Source organism: Haliotis rubra, unplaced genomic scaffold (genome assembly GCF_003918875.1).
Source record: "Haliotis rubra isolate DU_JTF1 unplaced genomic scaffold, ASM391887v1 Scf25, whole genome shotgun sequence".
NCBI classification, from domain to species: Eukaryota; Metazoa; Mollusca; class Gastropoda; order Lepetellida; family Haliotidae; genus Haliotis; species Haliotis rubra.
Window position 1 is genome coordinate 3,110,816 of NW_025766558.1, and position 20,020 is coordinate 3,130,835.

At 39.1% G+C, this 20,020-nt stretch overlaps 1 protein-coding gene across 5 annotated transcripts in view; it reads left to right on the plus strand.

Annotated features, from left to right (window-relative positions):
- LOC124279440 (estrogen receptor-like) overlaps positions 1 to 20,020 on the plus strand; it is a 175,262-nt gene that overhangs the window by 40,527 nt on the left and 114,715 nt on the right. For all 5 annotated transcript variants that reach the window (XM_046715269.1, XM_046715267.1, XM_046715271.1 and 2 more), the window contains exon 2: positions 12,237 to 12,280. The gene's annotated coding sequence lies outside the window, so the exon portion shown is untranslated. The remainder of the gene's footprint in view (positions 1 to 12,236; positions 12,281 to 20,020) is intronic.

The following is a 20,020-nucleotide window of genomic DNA, read 5'->3' on the forward strand; positions in this document are numbered from 1 at the left end:
ACCCCAGGCTGGACCACCATGCTGCCACTATTGTACCTATCATATCCTTGGCTGATGCTGGATAGTACCTCTCTGTACCGTTTCCAAACACATTGCCTGCCATCTGTAAAACCTGAACAGAATTTCACTTCATCAGAAACATGGTTTATCTTCAGTGCCTCTGTTGACAACCCATTCCCACCATTGTCTGAGGTGTTTGTGTGATGTCGAAAGTTGGGTTCTTATGCCAGCCCTGAAATTGTCCCTCAGTTCTGGTGCAGAATTAGATGTGTTTCTCTACACAGTAAGGCATACATATTGATCATGCGTGGGAGTTTTGCCAAGTATTTGTCAACCAGCCTTATCCCTACCCAGATGTCGTTCCATCAGCCAGGACACCACACATTTAGATTTGCCTGGCAACTGCCTCCAGTCATTGGGCAATTTTTGTCCATCCCATTGCGCACTGTTTCCTTTTTATATAATGTGCTCTTTCCATCGTTGTCCCTGATCAGTGAACTGCATGGTTGTTATGTCTAATGGCATATACAAGGTACATGCATGAGTCACCACTGGCAGTATGTTTATTGGCATATACAAGGTACATGCATGAGTCACTGCTGGCAGTATGTTTATTGGCATATACAACTTTACTACAAGGTACATACGTGAGTCACTGCTGGCAGTATGTTTATTGGCATATACAAGGTACATGCGTGAGTCACCGCTGGCAGTATGTTTATTGGCATATACAAGGTACATGTGTGAGTCACCGCTGGCAGTATGTTTATTGGCATATACAAGGTACATGCATGAGTCACCGCTGGCAGTATGTTTATTGGCATATACAAGGTACATGCATGAGTCACCGCTGGCAGTATGTTTATTGGCATATACAAGGTACATGCATGAGTCACTGCTGGCAGTATGTTTATTGGCATATACAAGGTACATCCATGAGTCACCGCTGGCAGTATGTTTATTGGCATATACAAGGTACATGCATGAGTGACCGCTGGCAGTATGTTTATTGGCATATACAAGGTACATGCATGAGTGACCACTGGCAGTATGTTTATTGGCATATACAAGGTACATGCATGAGTGACCGCTGGCAGTATGTTTATTGGCATATACAAGGTACATGCATGAGTGACTGCTGGCAGTATGTTTATTGGCATATACAAGGTACATGCATGAGTGACCGCTGGCATGTTTATTGGCATATATTGGCATGAGTGACCGCTGGCGGTATGTTTATTGGCATATACAAGGTACATGCATGAGTGACCGCTGGCAGTATGTTTATTGGCATATACAAGGTACATGCATGAGTCACCGCTGGCAGTATGTTTATTGGCATATACAAGGCAGTGTTCCCGTTCTCCGGTAATTACCGGATTTTTACCGATAAAAATTGTGGAGATCCGGTATTTTCAACTGCCGTCGGTAGCTGCCGCCGGTAAATTTTGTATTGCTTAAAGTTGCCTTTTATCGGCAGATTTAATAAACTTGCAGTTAACAACGTCTTTGTGTATTCTTTGATCTCTTCAGATCATTATGCAAACGTATTGAAAACTAGGGTGGCAACCCCACATCTAAATATAGACTCTTGCAGACTGCGCATATGCAGATCAAGCCATGCCATGTGATTGGCTGATACAGACATTTAATGAATTCCTCGAAACATCGTTACTTTGCTCTTTGACAATGTTATTGTGGACCCGCTGCCGAAGGATGTGTCCGAGAATCGTTGTTTTCAATAACATTGCGAAAAATAGTTTATAATTTTAATTCTGCTGATTATATGATAAATTGAAATTTAATAAGTGTTTTCAGACATTGTGAAATATGATAGATCTAATATATGAATCATAAGTCAGGTAGGTTCCTAAAATTATGTCTCATTTTGACGCGACTACTGCCTGGCCGTTTAATGCGCCTCCGGCGCTGAATGGATTAACATCAATTCCTTACGCCGTGAAGTATAGATTTTCAACATCATAAAGCACCGTCGATTATATTATTTAATGCAGGTCCCGACTTGTCACATGCCTTCGCTTAGCTGTACCACTGACAGGCTGACCAATCAAGAGTTGTGTTTCACATGGAGTTCCCTTTTCATCCAATCAGAGCCAAGGTTACATGTCAGCTGCGCTCACAACACGAACCTTCATATTGTCTAACAAAGGTTGCTAAGTAACTTCGTGAAATGCAGATTGAAGTTCACCACAGGTATATAAACATTAATTATTTGCACATTTCACAGGCATTTAGATAGCGGTGACATTCTGAACATATTTATCGAATTTAGTTGGATCGCTTTCATTTTCTGATCGTGTGAATTGTAATGTAGGTCTAATGAACATTCTCGAAAAACAAGCAACACGTACAGCAGACTTTTCAACACATTTATTAACAGTATATCGTTACGAATACTGATTACTTTGTCTCTCCGGATAAAAACTAGTTCAGCCGGAATTTTCAGACCCCGTCGGCATAAGCCGCCGGTAATTTTCAAAACCACCGGGAACACTGACAAGGTACATGCATGAGTGACCACTGGCAGTATGTTTATTGGCATATACAAGGTACATGCATGAGTGATCGCTGGCAGTATGTTTATTGGCATATACAAGGTACATGCATGAGTGACCGCTGGCAGTATGTTTATTGGCATATACAAGGTACATGCATGAGTGACCGCTGGCAGTATGTTTATTGGCATATACAAGGTACATGCGTGAGTCACTGCTGGCAGTATGTTTATTGGCATATACAAGGTACATGCATGAGTCACCGCTGGCAGTATGTTTATTGGCATATACAAGGTACATGCATGAGTGACCACTGGCAGTATGTTTATTGGCATATACAAGGTACATGCATGAGTGATCGCTGGCAGTATGTTTATTGGCATATACAAGGTACATGCATGAGTGACCGCTGGCAGTATGTTTATTGGCATATACAAGGTACATGCATGAGTCACCGCTGGCAGTATGTTTATTGGCATATACAAGGTACATGCATGAGTCACTGCTGGCAGTATGTTTATTGGCATATACAAGGTACATGCATGAGTCACCGCTGGCAGTATGTTTATTGGCATATACAAGGTACATGCATGAGTGATCGCTGGCAGTATGTTTATTGGCATAAACAAGGTACATGCATGAGTGACCGCTGGCAGTATGTTTATTGGCATATACACGGTACATGCATGAGTGACCGCTGGCAGTATGTTTATTGGCATATACAAGGTACATGCATGAGTGACCGCTGGCAGTATGTTTATTGGCATATACAAGGTACATGCATGAGTGACCGCTGGCAGTATGTGTATTGGCATATACAAGGTACATGCATGAGTGACCGCTGGCAGTATGTTTATTGGCATATACAAGGTACATGCATGAGTGACCTCTGGCAGTATGTTTATTGGCATATACAAGGTACATGTGTGAGTCACTGCTGGCAGTATGTTTATTGGCATATACAAGGTACATGCGCGAGTGACCGCTGGCAGTATGTTTATTGGCATATACAAGGTACATGCATGAGTGACCGCTGGCAGTATGTTTATTGGCATATACAAGGTACATGCGTGAGTCACTGCTGGCAGTATGTTTATTGGCATATACAAGGTACATGCATGAGTGACCGCAGGCTGTATGTGTATTGGCATATACAAGGTACATGCATGAGTGATCGCTGGCAGTATGTTTATTGGCATATACAAGGTACATCCATGAGTCACTGCTGGCAGTATGTTTATTGTGTGCAACTTTCAAAGTTTAGTGTTTTCAGTATCTGTGTCTTTATTGAACAAGGCTGCTTATATCGTCCTAATGGCAGAAATGATAGGTGTTCCCATAAATATTGTTCCTCATATGAACAACACTCACTAAGTGATACAACAGGAATATTGCTGACACCAGTGTACAACACCCAGTGATACAGCAGGAATATTGCAGACACCAGTGTACAACACTCACTCAGTGATACAGCAGGACTATTGCTGACATCAGTGTACAACACTCAGTGATACAGCAGGAATATTGCTGACATCAGTGTACAACACTCACCCAGTGATACAGCAGGACTATTGCTGACATCAGTGTACAACACTCAGTGATACAGCAGGAATATTGCTGACATCAGTGTACAACACTCACCCAGTGATACAGCAGGACTATTGCTGACATCAGTGTACAACACTCAGTGATACAGCAGGAATATTGCTGACATCAGTGTACAACACTCACCCAGTGATACAGCAGGACTATTGCTTGACATCAGTGTACAACACTCAGTGATGATACAGCAGGAATATTGCTGACATCAGTGTACAACACTCACCCAGTGATACAGCAGGACTATTGCTGACATCAGTGTACAACAATCACTCAGTGATACAGCAGGAATATTGCTGACATCAGTGTACAACACTCACCCAGTGATACAGCAGGACTATTGCTGACATCAGTGTACAACACTCAGTGATACAGCAGGAATATTGCTGACATCAGTGTACAACACTCACCCAGTGATACAGCAGGAATGTTGCTGACACCAGTGTACAACACTCACTCAGTGATACAGCAGGAATATTGCTGACATCAGTGTACAACACTCAGTGATACAGCAGGAATGTTGCTGATACCAGTGTACAACACTCACTCAGTGATACAGCAGGAATATTGCTGACATCAGTGTACAACACCCAGTGATACAGCAGGAATATTGCTGACACCAGTGTACAACACTCACTCAGTGATACAGCAGGAATATTGCTGACACCAGTGTACACCCACTCAGTGATACAGCAGGAATATTGCTGACATCAGTGTACAACACTCAGTGATACAGCAGGAATATTGCTGACACCAGTGTACAACACTCACTCAGTGATACAGCAGGAATATTGCTGACACCAGTGTACAACACTCACCCAGTGATACAGCAGGAATGTTGCTGACACCAGTGTACAACACTCACTCAGTGATACAGCAGGAATGTTGCTGATACCAGTGTACAACACTCACTCAGTGATACAGCAGGAATATTGCTGACACCAGTGTACAACACTCAGTGATACAGCAGGAATATTGCTGACATCAGTGTACAACACTCACTCAGTGATACAGCAGGAATGTTGCTGACACCAGTGTACAACACTCACTCAGTGATACAGCAGGAATATTGCTGATACCAGTGTACAACACTCACCCAGTGATACAGCAGGACTATTGCTGACACCAGTGTACAACACTCACTCAGTGATACAGCAGGAATGTTGCTGACACCAGTGTACAACACTCAGTGATACAGCAGGAATATTGCTGATACCAGTGTACAACACTCACTCAGTGATACAGCAGGAATATTGCTGACACCAGTGTACAACACTCAGTGATACAGCAGGAATGTTGCTGATACCAGTGTACAACACTCACCCAGTGATACAGCAGGAATGTTGCTGATACCAGTGTACAACACTCACCCAGTGATACAGCAGGAATATTGCTGACACCAGTGTACAACACTCACCCAGTGATACAGCAGGAATGTTGCTGACATCAGTGTACAACACTCACCAGTGATACAGCAGGAATGTTGCTGACACCAGTGTACAACACCCAGTGATACAGCAGGAATGTTGCTGATACCAGTGTACAACACTCACCCAGTGATACAGCAGGAATATTGCTGATACCAGTGTACAACACTCACAGCAGGAATATTGATACAGCAGGAATATTGCTGACATACCAGTGTACAACACTCACCCAGTGATACAGCAGGAATGTTGCTGACACCAGTGTACAACACTCACTCAGTGATACAGCAGGAATGTTGCTGATACCAGTGTACAACACTCACTCAGTGATACAGCAGGAATGTTGCTGATACCAGTGTACAACACTCACTCAGTGATACAGCAGGAATATTGCTGACACCAGTGTACAACACTCAGTGATACAGCAGGAATATTGCTGACATCAGTGTATACCACCCAGTGATACAGCAGGAATATTGCTGACACCAGTGTACAACACTCACCCAGTGATACAGCAGGAATGTTGCTGATACCAGTGTACAACACTCACCCAGTGATACAGCAGGAATATTGCTGACACCAGTGTACAACACTCACCCAGTGATACAGCAGGGATGTTGCTGACATCAGTGTACACCACCCAGTGATACAGCAGAATGTTGCTGACACCAGTGTACAACACCCAGTGATACAGCAGGAATGTTGCTGATACCAGTGTACAACACTCAGTGATACAGCAGGAATATTGCTGATACCAGTGTACAACACTCACTCAGTGATACAGCAGGAATGTTGCTGACACCAGTGTACAACACTCAGTGATACAGCAGGAATGTTGCTGACACCAGTGTACAACACTCACTCAGTGATACAGCGGGACTATTGCTGGGAACAGTATCCAACACTCACTCACTCAATGATACAGCTAGAATACATGTTTGTTTGGTGTAGATGACATTCTGTTCCTGAGTTCTTATGTTTGGTGTAGATAATTCTAGAAACAGCAGATGCTGAGAATAGTGGACATTTTGTTGACCTTTGATCCGTGGTGCTAATATGTTTTAACGGCCAATGTCAGTGAAATTCGGATTCTACTCCTCACATAGTATGTGAAGCCCATTTTTGGGGTCCCCCGCTGTGATATTGCTGGAATATTGCTAAAAGCGGCGTAAAACAATCCTCACTCACTCACTCACTCACTCACTCACTCACTCACTCACTCACTCACTCACTCACTCACTCACTCACTCACTCACTCACTCACTCACTCACTCACTCACTCACTCACTCACTCACTCACTCTATTTTAAGATGATCTGTCCAAAACATGACCTGCTTTGATCAAATTTGGCATATGACGCTGCTAAAGGTCCAGTTTGACATGTTCGATATTGAGATAAGCGTTCAGTATTCAGGGGATAATTGTCCTATGGCTTAAGACCAGCCACAGATACTTGAGTCATAATGTTAATATGGATTCATATCAGAATATGTACAGGGCTTTTTATGGACTCTCATGTAATAGTTTACCATGTTCAGTGTATCAAAAGAAATGGCAATGTAAATGTTTTCTCTAGTACACTTATTGAAAAAATGTTGTTGGAATTAAAGAACAGCAAGAAGAGCTGTCACCATCAGATGTACTTTTGTTCCATTTTTCTAAGTAGTCAGCAGCAGATGGTGGTAAAGTAAGACTGATTTAATCGTTACCAGGCTGTCAAGTGCGATGGTGCAGGCTAACCAGACCTGAATGTATGGCCCATGATGCACGGGGCTCCTCCTCCAGGTCGGGCTGACCTACTCTGTGTCATGGCGGCGAGCAGAGGACAGTGACCTGACCCTCTCTGAGATAACAAAGAGGGACAAAACATGGATAAAAATCCTTTTTTCCCTCAAATTACTAATGTACTTCACCTTGTTCAATAAAAACATGAAAATTCTCAAGCTATGAGGTGGTCAGTGGATCTGAGATCTTCAGACTGCACCTTCCGTTCGGAACCCAGCGCTTATTCAGTGGCCAATCACCTTCGTTCTATAAGACTGTATGTGCATGGGATGCTTATCGTAAGAGGCGACTAACAGGATCGGGTGGTCAGACTCGCTGACTTGGTTGACACATGTCATCGTATCCCAATTGCGTAGATAGATGCTCATGCTGTTGATCACTGGATTGTCTGGTCCAGACTTGATTATTTACAGACTGCCGCAATATAGCTGGATTATTGCTGCGTTAAACTGTGTGTGTATTAGTGGTGGTCCGATTAATTGAAATAATCGAAGATTGGTCGCAGTGGCCAAACGACCAAGCAATCGATCACATTTTCTCATAATCGAACACAAACGATTTTGGAACCGCTATAATAGAGTTTGAAATACTTGGTGATGGAACATATCTAGGACATTGTAAGGGCCTGAAAATGTGTTTATTTCTAAGAAAAGTCACTTCACTTTCTGAAAAGTCATGACTGAATATTTCTTGAAGAATCTGGGAAGTTAATGTTACACTGCAACTGAATCATTTTACACTGGATGTGAAATCTGCAAATGTAATTTGTGCAGTTTCTAAAAAAACAAACAGAGAACCAAATGTTTTTTTCTTTATACTTATCTGCAACTACAACCTGAATAGGAAAATCTAAAAAATGACGCTAACCAATTTTTTTTCGTGGATTGGTTGTTGGTATTGAACCAATCATCAATTGTGAGATTTCAACCAATTCCCAACACTAGTGTGTATGGAAGGAAGATCACACTGTGTTAGTAAATTGCCAACAAGTACATCTGATGTATGTATGTATGTATGCCTCCCTAAAGGTACAGTTTTTGGCCCATATTTTGTATATTCCTATAGCGGTGAACAATGCCTTTTGTTAGTATAGGAGTAATGTATAGACCAAAATAAAGATAGGCAATTCTGACGCTGGTACTAACCAGCCTAAACTTGGGTTGTTTGTGTTGTCCTTCTTGGTCTGGTTGATTTCAACTCTTTCCACTTCATTATGGCAGAATCAGTTAAATGTATTTGTCTGTAATTAGATAAGTTATACTTGGCTTGTTGTAAAGGATTGTGGTTTGGAACGATTTCCTTTACACAGTGGATGTTGTAAAGGATTGTGGTTTGGAAAGGATTGTGGTTTGGAAAGGTTTCCATTTACACAGTAGATGTGAGGGATTGTGGTTTGGAAAGGTTTCTTTTACACAGTGCATGTTGTAAAGAATTGTGGTTGTAAAGGATTGTGGTTTGGAAAGGTTTCCTTTAAACAGTGGATATTGTAAAGGATTGTGGTTTGGAAAGGTTTCCTTTAAACAGTGGATATTGTAAAGGATTGTGGTTTGGAAAGGTTTCCTTAACACATTTTGGTTTGAGAGGTCTCCTTTTAATGATGCCAAAGGACCAGAACATATCTTCCCCTGGATCTGGTTGTTTTGAAATATACATATTTCATAAGGTTGGCTTAAAAGAGCCACCTATATGCTACAGTCCCCGGCCTTGAACTACAATACCTGCGTGCTGTACAGCACGTCACATGACTGGGTTGCTGTTTATGTGGCAAAGTGACAGCTGGTCACTGAGGCTAAGGGAGGTTACTCTGAACACGTCCTTTCTCAGATAAACAGGTGTGTTAAGACTTGTTAAGACTTGACCCTCTTTGTAGGGGATATATATGTTCACTTTTATGATGATAGAAAATCAACAAGATAAAATATTGGAGATAACACTGACAGCTAAATGTTTATGTTTCCAGACAGCTGTTTTGAAAATAAATATATTATTTGGGTACATGTACCATAACTAGACATTTGCTTTCAGCTGAACTGAATAAGGTTTAGGATTACTTTTGTTTCTTCATTAGAACAGAGACCATATAATAGATTATATGGTCTCTGATTTGAATGATTTGATTCTGTGTCAGTGTCATTGGCAAGAGATTTGATTCTGTGTCAGTGGCCTTTTTGTTTTAAGAGAACATTGATGTGTAACCATGGAGACATTACATTCGTCACCTTGGACAAGTGGTGTGTGTCAGTGCTCACTTTCTTAATCACTGGTTCATCAGACTCATAACAATACCCATAACCGTGGTTACCTGTGCTTACCTGTGCTTACCTGTGGTTCCCTCAACGCATCGGACCAATAAATCACTGACTGATGTTTTGTCGGCAGTAGTCTCACTAAACTCAGTAAGAGTTGGTGTGAGTGAGTGGTTGAGTGAGTGAGGTTGAGAGAGTTGGTGTGAGTGAGTGGATAGGTGAGTGAGTGGTTGAGTGAGTGAGGTTGGGAGAGTTGGTGTGAGTGAGTGATGGGCAAGTGGTTGAGTGAGTGAGGTTGAGAGAGTTGGTGTGAGTGAGTGGATGGGCGAGTGGTTGAGTGATTGAGGTTGAGAGAGTTGGTGTGAGTGAGTGGATGGGAGAGTGGTTGAGTGAGTGAGGTTGAGAGAGTTGGTGTGAGTGAGTGGATAGGTGAGTGGTTGAGTGATTGAGGTTGAGAGAGTTGGTGTGAGTGAGTGGATGGGTGAGTGGTTGAGTGAGTGAGGTTGAGAGAGTTGGTGTGAGTGAGTGGATGGGTGAGTGAGTGGTTGAGTGAGTGAGGTTTTGAGTATTGGTGTGAGTGAGTGGATGGGCGAGTGGTTGAGTGAGTGAGGTTTTGAGTATTGGTGTGAGTGAGTGGATGGGTGAGTGGTTGAGTGAGTGAGGTTGATAGAGTTGGTGTGAGTGAGTGGATGGTTGAGTGAGTGAAGTTGAGAGAGTTGGTGTGAGTGAGGTGAGAAGGTGGCTAGTGGTTGAGTGAGTGAGGTTGAAAGAGTAAGTGTGAGATGAGAGATGTGAGTTAGAGTAGATATGTGAGTGAGGTTGTTAGAGTATGGGTGACTGGGATTCAATTGTTGATTAATTATGTATATGTTCAACTGTAGAGACACAAATTCAATGTGATGTTTGTCCCTGGCTGTCATTTTCTGGTGAATTCAAGGGACATATGTCTCTGCAGGATATTAAAAGGCCACATATATAGCGCTGAACTCCACGCCACAGGGACATGCTCTCAGCTCATACAACATGATAGACATCATTACTCTGGATAACCCAAGATGCTTGTTAAGGTTTATAGTCATATGACTTATCCCATCGGGTACCCATTCACTACTGGGTGAACTGAGGCAATTCATGAACAAACTCACTTGCCTAAGGTAAGACCACATGTATCACATGTGTTTTGTTGTGGGGCAGGACTGAAGTCCTACAAACTCAGGAGCCAAGCTGCCAAACACGGTCACCCATCTAAGGACTCTCCATGATCAATGTTGCGTAATTTCAACTTTTTAGCGACCTGGGCTCTGCACATGACCACATACCACCACATACTAATAATGATAACATTATCAGTTTCAAATATAGTTTTTTTTTAGTTTAAGATGGTAAGTTTAACATTGTAATTTGAAGAAACCACATTGTTGATGTCGGGTTCCTGGGCATCACAATTTGTAGGTGTTTACACCAAATGTTCAAGTAACATAGGTAACTAGTTGCCATTGGGCCTCACTGTTGGTGTACTGACTGGTACACTGCAGAAAAGATGGGTGTAAATTAGTGATACCCCATTCCATGTCAATAAAGGTGGCTGAAACATGCATAAAATATGAACAAAAATATACCAGTGGTAGAGCCCAGATGCTTCTGGTAGAGTTAGAATGTCAATGGTAGAGATGGGTAGAGCAGTAACAAAGGAAAGTGTAAAGACATATAAACCTACACTTGTTTGACAAGGATAGACCGGAAGTGGGATATCATATATACACCATCTCCATATCACACGCTCATATAGTGCTGTGTGAATGATCTTGACTCACTCACTCACTGATCACCTTTGTTATTATACCCCCGCTACGACGTAACGGGGGTATATAGCGTTCATTTTGTCCTTCCGTCCGTCTGTCCTTCCGTCCCAAAAGTTTGTCCGGAGCATATCTCTTAAAGTTTACATGCTAGGTTCACCAAACTTCACACACATGTTAATCATAACCCATTGATGTGCCTTTTGCTATTTTAATTATTTTTTTTCAGAATTTGTTTTGTTGTTGTTTCCATGGAAACATGACTTGGTGCAAAATGTGTTTGATGGTTACCTGGCCACAGCATATCATCGAAACTATACATGCTAGGTTCACCAAACTTAATACACAAGTTAATCATGACCCACAGATATGCCATGTGCTAAAAAGTAACAATCTTCATCTACGTCCACTTCATTGTGTGCAACATGAGACAGTCAAGTTCAATTGTATGTCAGGTAAATAATGTTTCCATAAATTATTACTGTAATCAGTACATGGCAAAACTATTATCTAACATGTATATAAATTTTAGTAGAGTCAAGGAGAAAGTCTTGTGAGCTGCTGATCTTTGTCACATTATATATATCAATATCAGTCATTTCCATGTCCCAAAGTGGGAAGCGGGGGTATGTGAGCTCTGCTCACTTCTACACTGATTGCACAAGTGGGATATCATATATACACCACCTCCATATCACACGGTCATATAGTGCTGTGTGACTGATGTTGACTCACTCACTCACTGATCACCTTTGTTATTGCACAAGTGGGATATCATATATACACCATCTGCATATCACACAGTCATATAGTGCTGTGTGAACGATGTTGACTCACTCACTCACTGATCACCTTTGTTTCAGTATGGGACATCTATAGGCAGTGGCCACTATGGAATCACAATGAGGTATGTACACAACAAATTCATCAAAGAAAACATAACCACTTTCAGAAATTAAACTTTTAAGTTTTTTGGTTTTTAATGTCATACTTTCAAATAGTCTCGCTTCAAGGCATCTGTTATGGGTATCTGTGAGGACCTTTGATGTTGGCTCATATTGCCTTGGGTTTTCTCCTGCATCAAACTATAATGAAAGCAACTCAGGTATGAATTCCAGAAGATGGGAAAGCTGAAATTATTGCTGTAAAGGTCCAAGAAGGTAGAAAGCTGTAATTATTGATACAGAATTTCAGGGAGAATGTAAGCTGATGCAGATGCAGATGCAGAATTCCCATAAGGATGGGAAGCTTAGATTGTTGATACAGAATTAGATAGAGAAAGCTTAGATTGTTGATACAGAATTAGAGAAAGAAAGCTTAGATTGTTGATACAGAGTTAGATATAGAAAGAAAGCTTAGATTGTTGATACAGAATTAGATATAGAAAGAAAGCTTAGATTGTTGATACAGAATTAGATATAGAAAGAAAGCTTAGATTGTTGATACAGAATTAGATAGAGAAAGAAAGCTTAGAATTGTTGATTAGATTGTTGATACAGAATTAGAGAAAGAAAGCTTAGGTTGTTGATACAGAATTAGATATAGAAAGAAAGCTTAGATTGTTGATACAGAATTAGATAGAGAAAGAAAGCTTAGGTTGTTGATACAGAATTAGATAGAGAAAGAAAGCTTAGATTGTTGATACAGAATTAGATAGAGAAAGAAAGCTTAGATTGTTGATACAGAATTAGATAGAAAGAAAGCTATACAGAAAGAAAAAGCTTAGCTTAGATTGTTGATACAGAATTAGATAGAGAAAGAAAGCTTAGATTGTTGATACAGAATTAGATAGAGAAAGAAAGCTTAGGTTGTTGATACAGAATTAGATAGAGAAAGAAAGCTTAGATTGTTGATACAGAATTAGATAGAGAAAGAAAGCTTAGATTGTTGATACAGAATTAGATAGAGAAAGAAAGCTTAGGTTGTTGATACAGAATTAGATAGAGAAAGAAAGCTTAGATTGTTGATACAGAATTAGATAGAGAAAGAAAGCTTAGATTGTTGATACAGAATTAGATATAGAAAGAAAGCTTAGGTTGTTGATACAGAATTAGATAGAGAAAGAAAGCTTAGATTGTTGATACAGAATTAGATAGAGAAAGAAAGCTTAGGTTGTTGATACAGAATTAGATAGAGAAAGAAAGCTTAGATTGTTGATACAGAATTAGATAGAGAAAGAAAGCTTAGATTGTTGATACAGAATTAGATAGAGAAAGAAAGCTTAGATTGTTGATACAGAATTAGATAGAGAAAGAAAGCTTAGATTGTTGATACAGAATTAGATATAGAAAGAAAGCTTAGATTGTTGATACAGAATTAGATAGAGAAAGAAAGCTTAGGTTGTTGATACAGAATTAGATAGAGAAAGAAAGCTTAGATTGTTGATACAGAATTAGATAGAGAAAGAAAGCTTAGATTGTTGATACAGAATTAGATAGAGAAAGAAAGCTTAGATTGTTGATACAGAATTAGATATAGAAAAGAAAGCTTTAGGTTGTTGATACAGAATTAGATAGAGAAAGAAAGCTTAGATTGTTGATACAGAATTAGATAGAAAAGAAAGCTTAGATTGTTGATACAGAATTAGATAGAGAAAGAAAGCTTAGATTGTTGATACAGAATTAGATAGAGAAAGAAAGCTTAGGTTGTTGATACAGAATTAGATAGAGAAAGAAAGCTTAGGTTGTTGATACAGAATTAGATAGAGAAAGAAAGCTTAGGTTGTTGATACAGAATTAGATTGAGAAAATTAGAAGAAAGCTTAGATTGTTGATACAGAATTAGATAGAGAAAGAAAGCTTAGGTTGTTGATACAGAATTAGATAGAGAAAGAAAGCTTAGGTTGTTGATACAGAATTAGATAGAGAAAGAAAGCTTAGGTTGTTGATACAGAATTAGATAGAGAAAGAAAGCTTAGATTGTTGATACAGAATTAGATAGAGAAAGAAAGCTTAGATTGTTGATACAGAATTAGATAGAGAAAGAAAGCTTAGATTGTTGATACAGAGTTAGATATAGAAAGAAAGCTTAGATTGTTGATACAGAATTAGATAGAGAAAGAAAGCTTAGATTGTTGATACAGAATTAGATAGAGAAAGAAAGCTTAGATTGTTGATACAGAATTAGATATAGAAAGAAAGCTTAGATTGTTGATACAGAATTAGATAGAGAAAGAAAGCTTAGATTGTTGATACAGAATTAGATAGAGAAAGAAAGCATAGATTGTTGAAGTAGAGTTCCCAGAAAACAGGAAGTTGAAATTGTGGATGTTTTGTGAATGTCAGTCAAGTGGCAAGCCGGATGAAACAATCTGATTCTGATATCGATCAGTTTGTGCTTATACAGTGAGAATATAACAGTCTCTCCCCCAGTCTGATTTATATAACACTAGGAGTGATTCTGATATCAATCAGTTGATTGTATATACCACTAGGACCAATTGTTGATTGTATATAACACTAGGACCTATTGTTGATTGTATACACTAGAATTAGATAGAGAAAGGGGTTGTTTCCACCTTAGATTGTTGATACAGAATTACAATAGAGAAAGAAAGCTTAGATTCGTTGATGCTTGCTGAATTAGATAGAAAAGCTTGGATTGTTGATACAGAATTAGATATAGAAAGAAAAGTTTAGATTGATTGATATAACAGAGGACCTATAGATAGATTGAGAAAGAAAGCTTAGATTGTTGATACAGAATTATTGTTGATTGTAGAAAAGCACTAGGCTTATTGATTGAATTGGATATAACACTAGGACCTTGTTGATAGAAAGAAAGCTTAGATTGTTGATACAGAATTAGATAGAGAAAGAAGGTTGTTTACAAGAATTAGATAGAAACAGATTGTAGATACAGAAAGATGTAGATTAGATTGAATTGATACAGAATTAGGTCAGTCAAGTGGCAAGCCGGATGAAACAATCTGATTCTGATATCGATCAGTTTGTGCTTATACAGTGAGAATATAACAGTCTCTCCCCCAGTCTGATTTATATAACACTAGGAGTGATTCTGATATCAATCAGTTGATTGTATATACCACTAGGACCAATTGTTGATTGTATATAACACTAGGACCTATTGTTGATTGTATATAACACTAGGCCCTGTATTGTTGATTGTATATAACACTAGGACCTATTGTTGATTGTATATAACACTAGGACCTATTGTTGATTGTATATAACACTAGGCCCTGTATTGTTGATTGTATATAACACTAGGACATGTTGTTGATTGTATATAAGGGCGGTGGGGTAGCCTAGTGGTTAAAGGGTTGGCTCGTCACTCCGAAGAGCCGGTTCGATTCCCCACATGGGCACAATGTGTTAAGCCCATTTCTGGTGTCCCCCGTCGTGATGTTGCTGGAATATTGCTAAAAGCGGCTTAAAACCAAACTCAGTCAGTCAGTCAGTCAGTTGATTGTATATAACACTAGGACCTATTGTTGATTGTATATAACAGTAGGCCCTGTATTGTTGATTGTATATAACACTAGGACCTATTGTTGATTGTATATAACACTAGGACCAAGTGTCGATTGTATATAACACTAGGACCTATTGTTGATTGTATATAACACTAGGCCCGTATTGTTGATTGTATATAACACTAGGACCTATTGTTGATTGTATATAACACTAGGACATATTGTTGATTGTATATAAGACTAGGACCAATTGTTGATTGTATATAACACTAGGACCTATTGTTGATTGTATATAACACTAGGACCTATTGTTGATTGTAATATAACACTAGGACCAATTGTTGATTCTATATAACACTAGGACCTATTGTTGATTGTATATAACACTAGGACATATTGTTGATTGTAATATAACACTAGGACCAATTGTTGATTGTATATAACACTAGGCCCTGTATTGTTGATTGTATATAACACTAGGACCTATTGTTGATTGTATATAACACTAGGCCCTGTATTGTTGATTGTATATAACACTAGGACATGTTGTTGATTGTATATAAGGGCGGTGGGGTAGCCTAGTGGTTAAAGGGTTGGCTCGTCACGCCGAAGAGCCGGGTTCGATTCCCCACATGGGCACAATGTGTTAAGCCCATTTCTGGTGTCCCCCGTCGTGATGTTGCTGGAATATTGCTAAAAGCGGCTTAAAACCAAACTCAGTCAGTCAGTCAGTCAGTTGATTGTATATAACACTAGGACCTATTGTTGATTGTATATAACAGTAGGCCCTGTATTGTTGATTGTATATAACACTAGGACCTATTGTTGATTGTATATAACACTAGGACCAAGTGTCGATTGTATATAACACTAGGACCTATTGTTGATTGTATATAACACTAGGCCCGTATTGTTGATTGTATATAACACTAGGACCTATTGTTGATTGTATATAACACTAGGACATATTGTTGATTGTATATAAGACTAGGACCAATTGTTGATTGTATATAACACTAGGACCTATTGTTGATTGTATATAACACTAGGACATATTGTTGATTGTAATATAACACTAGGACCAATTGTTGATTCTATATAACACTAGGACCTATTGTTGATTGTATATAACACTAGGACATATTGTTGATTGTAATATAACACTAGGACCAATTGTTGATTGTATATAACACTAGGACCTATTGTTGATTGTATATAACACTAGGACCTATTGTTGATTGTATATAACACTAGGACATATTGTTGATTGTAATATAACACTAGGACCAATTGTTGATTGTATATAACACTAGGACCTATTGTTGATTGTATATAACACTAGGACCTATTGTTGATTGTATATAACACTAGGACCTATTGTTGATAATATATTAAACAAGGACTGATTGGTGATAGTGTATAACACTAGGACTGATTCTGATATCAATCAGTTGGTGCTCATACAGTGAGAATATAACGGTCTCTCCCCCAGTCTGATGTTAGTTCCTCTGCTGGAGCAGTCCACAGTTAAAACAGACCAAGTGAAGTATTATCAGCAAACATGACGCAGTATATGTCTTGATATCCTCAAAATTTTGGCATGTGATTTTTAAGATCAGACATGATCATTTTAATTTTATCTGCTGAACTTGAAGGTGTTGATTAAATCCAGCTTACTGAGCTAGTTCATGCAGGTAGCAAAAGTACCATAAGTCCCCATGGACCCTATTGTGGATCTACCTTCAGTTGCTGGTGATCTACAGCCTGTTTTTATATTATATTGTTCTCTGATAATATTCTGAAGCCCATTTGTGGTGCCCCCCTCTTCTGATATTGTTGGAATATTGCTAAAAGTGGCATAAAACAATATTCACTCACTCTTTGATGATGTCTTTTTGTGGCAACAGGCTAGTTTTAACTTAATATCTGTGATACTGTAGAAGGTTTACTGTCTATCGCCGAGTTGTCTATGTTCTAAATTTATTCATGTTTAATATATAAATTGTTCTCGTCGCGAAATATTGCCAAAGTGATGCTAAATATTAATTCACTCGCTATCAGCTGAACTCATGAGCCCAAGCATGAGTGATGATAGAGACAAATATTCTATCTCGCCAATTCATATTTTTCAGATGTCACACTCAAATATAAATATGTTGATAAATTGGCCTGAGATTCTAAAAGTGCTGGGCCAATGACTTCAGTTAATTCAGCCCTGGGGGTAAAATGTCAGCTTGTGTCATCTATTCTAGTGGAAATAACTAGCCGTGAAAGTGGGACATGTTATGATTCGGGACATGACAGGGTGTATTTGTTGGTAGTTTGTAAAACTGACAGAGATTTGTGAGAGAATATTGAACTAGGACATGGAACTGGAACTGTTTGTTGACAGAATACAAAACTGGGACTGATTGTTGATAGTATGTAAAACTAGGACTGATTGGTGATAGTGTATAACACTAGGACCGATTGGTGATAGAATATAAAACTAGGACCTATTCTTGACAGAATACAAAACTTGGACTTATTGTTGACGGCATATAAAGCTAAAACCGATTGTTGATAGTACAATGGGTTTTTGAAATAGCCAATGTACATAAATGTCTTGCAAGCTCATCTGTATCAATTAACAGTGTTGCATTACAATGTTTCTCAACTTGAAATATTCCAATGGAAGTTAAATGGGATGAAAGTGTAACATTGTATTCCATTTTATTATGGTGAAAAGGGATGGAAATCCTAAAGTTTTATACCATAGTGTGTATTGTTTAAGAAATACACTTCGCTCTACCATCATGTATAGTGTAATAAAACACACTTTTGCCCTGAACTATTATAGTTAAAGCACTAGGACGCTTGCGTACGAGTGCTTTAACGTTATAATAGTTCAGGGCTTAAAGTGTGTTTTATTACACTATACATGGTGGTAGGGCGAAAGTGTATTTCTTTCTAAGATGCCAAATTTAATACTTTCTAAAGATAATTACGATATTAATTTAAGGCAGAAAACAAACGACGTGTGTCGGTGACCTAAATTAAGAATCCTCGCACAGGGCTAACTGGCTGTTCTATTGATGTGTCTGCCCCTACGCTAAGATCTAACGCTACCAGAAAAACAAATGATAACAGTTTGATGATGGTTTACGCTCGATTAAATATCTTCTCTGAATTATTTTAATTACATCTGTCATTAACGTAAACCATATGGGGCAATATGAACGCTGCATTTCTACTACCAGCGTAAGTTTAGATCAGTACATCCAGAGGAAGTTGAGTAGTCAAGTTTACATTCCACAATTGCATTGTGGGAATGTAAACATTACTTAACGCTACCGTGTCGCTGAAAACTTGTGAGTCGAAATGACACATTTTAACCGTCGTAAAACATAAACGTAATGTTTCCACCAGTGATGTTAGCTGCGTGAAGCAACAGCAAACCAAGAAACTGGATGCAACGGTGTAGTTTACTGTAGGAGGCCGTACGAGGCAATGACAACTGACATGCATCGGGACGTTGCTTACATTGTGACGTAATGTAAAATGGTTCGATTACGAGGGGGCACACTAGAATGGCGCAGTGACGGGATAACGTCATTCAATTGTTACGTCATCAAAAAACTATACCTTTATTGTCTGATAATGTATTTTTTTTTCGATTGTTCTAACCGCTAGGCATCTTAGAAGTATCTTTAGTCAGTAAGTATTAGCCAAAGAGATGCATTTTACATGGCCTGGTCCCAAGTAAAACCAGTTATATTGGGCACTGGGATGGTTATTACGTTTAAAGGGCTTGTATTGTGTGGAAGATACAGAGTTGTAATTATTTCTGTCCTGTTGCTGGTGATGTGTGAAGCCCATTTCTGGTGTCCCCTGGCGTGATATTGCTGGAATATTGCTAAAACCATACTCACTCTCACCTGTTGCTGGTGATGTGTGAAGCCCATTTCTGGTGTCACCTGCTGTGATATTGCTGGAATATTGCTAAAAACATACTCACTCTCACCTGTTGGTGTATTGCACCTCTGTATAAACTAACTTGTTAAAATGGTTAAACAGAACAGTTTAACGCTGACCCAGTTCTAAGAAAGATGCCCACATTGTGTGAATACAATATGCAGTATTAAAGTCCCAGCTGAAGTATCATGACAAAGAGCATAATAGCAAGGTACTACAAAAGGTAGAAAGGAGATTGGCTGTGTCTTGTGAGTCTAC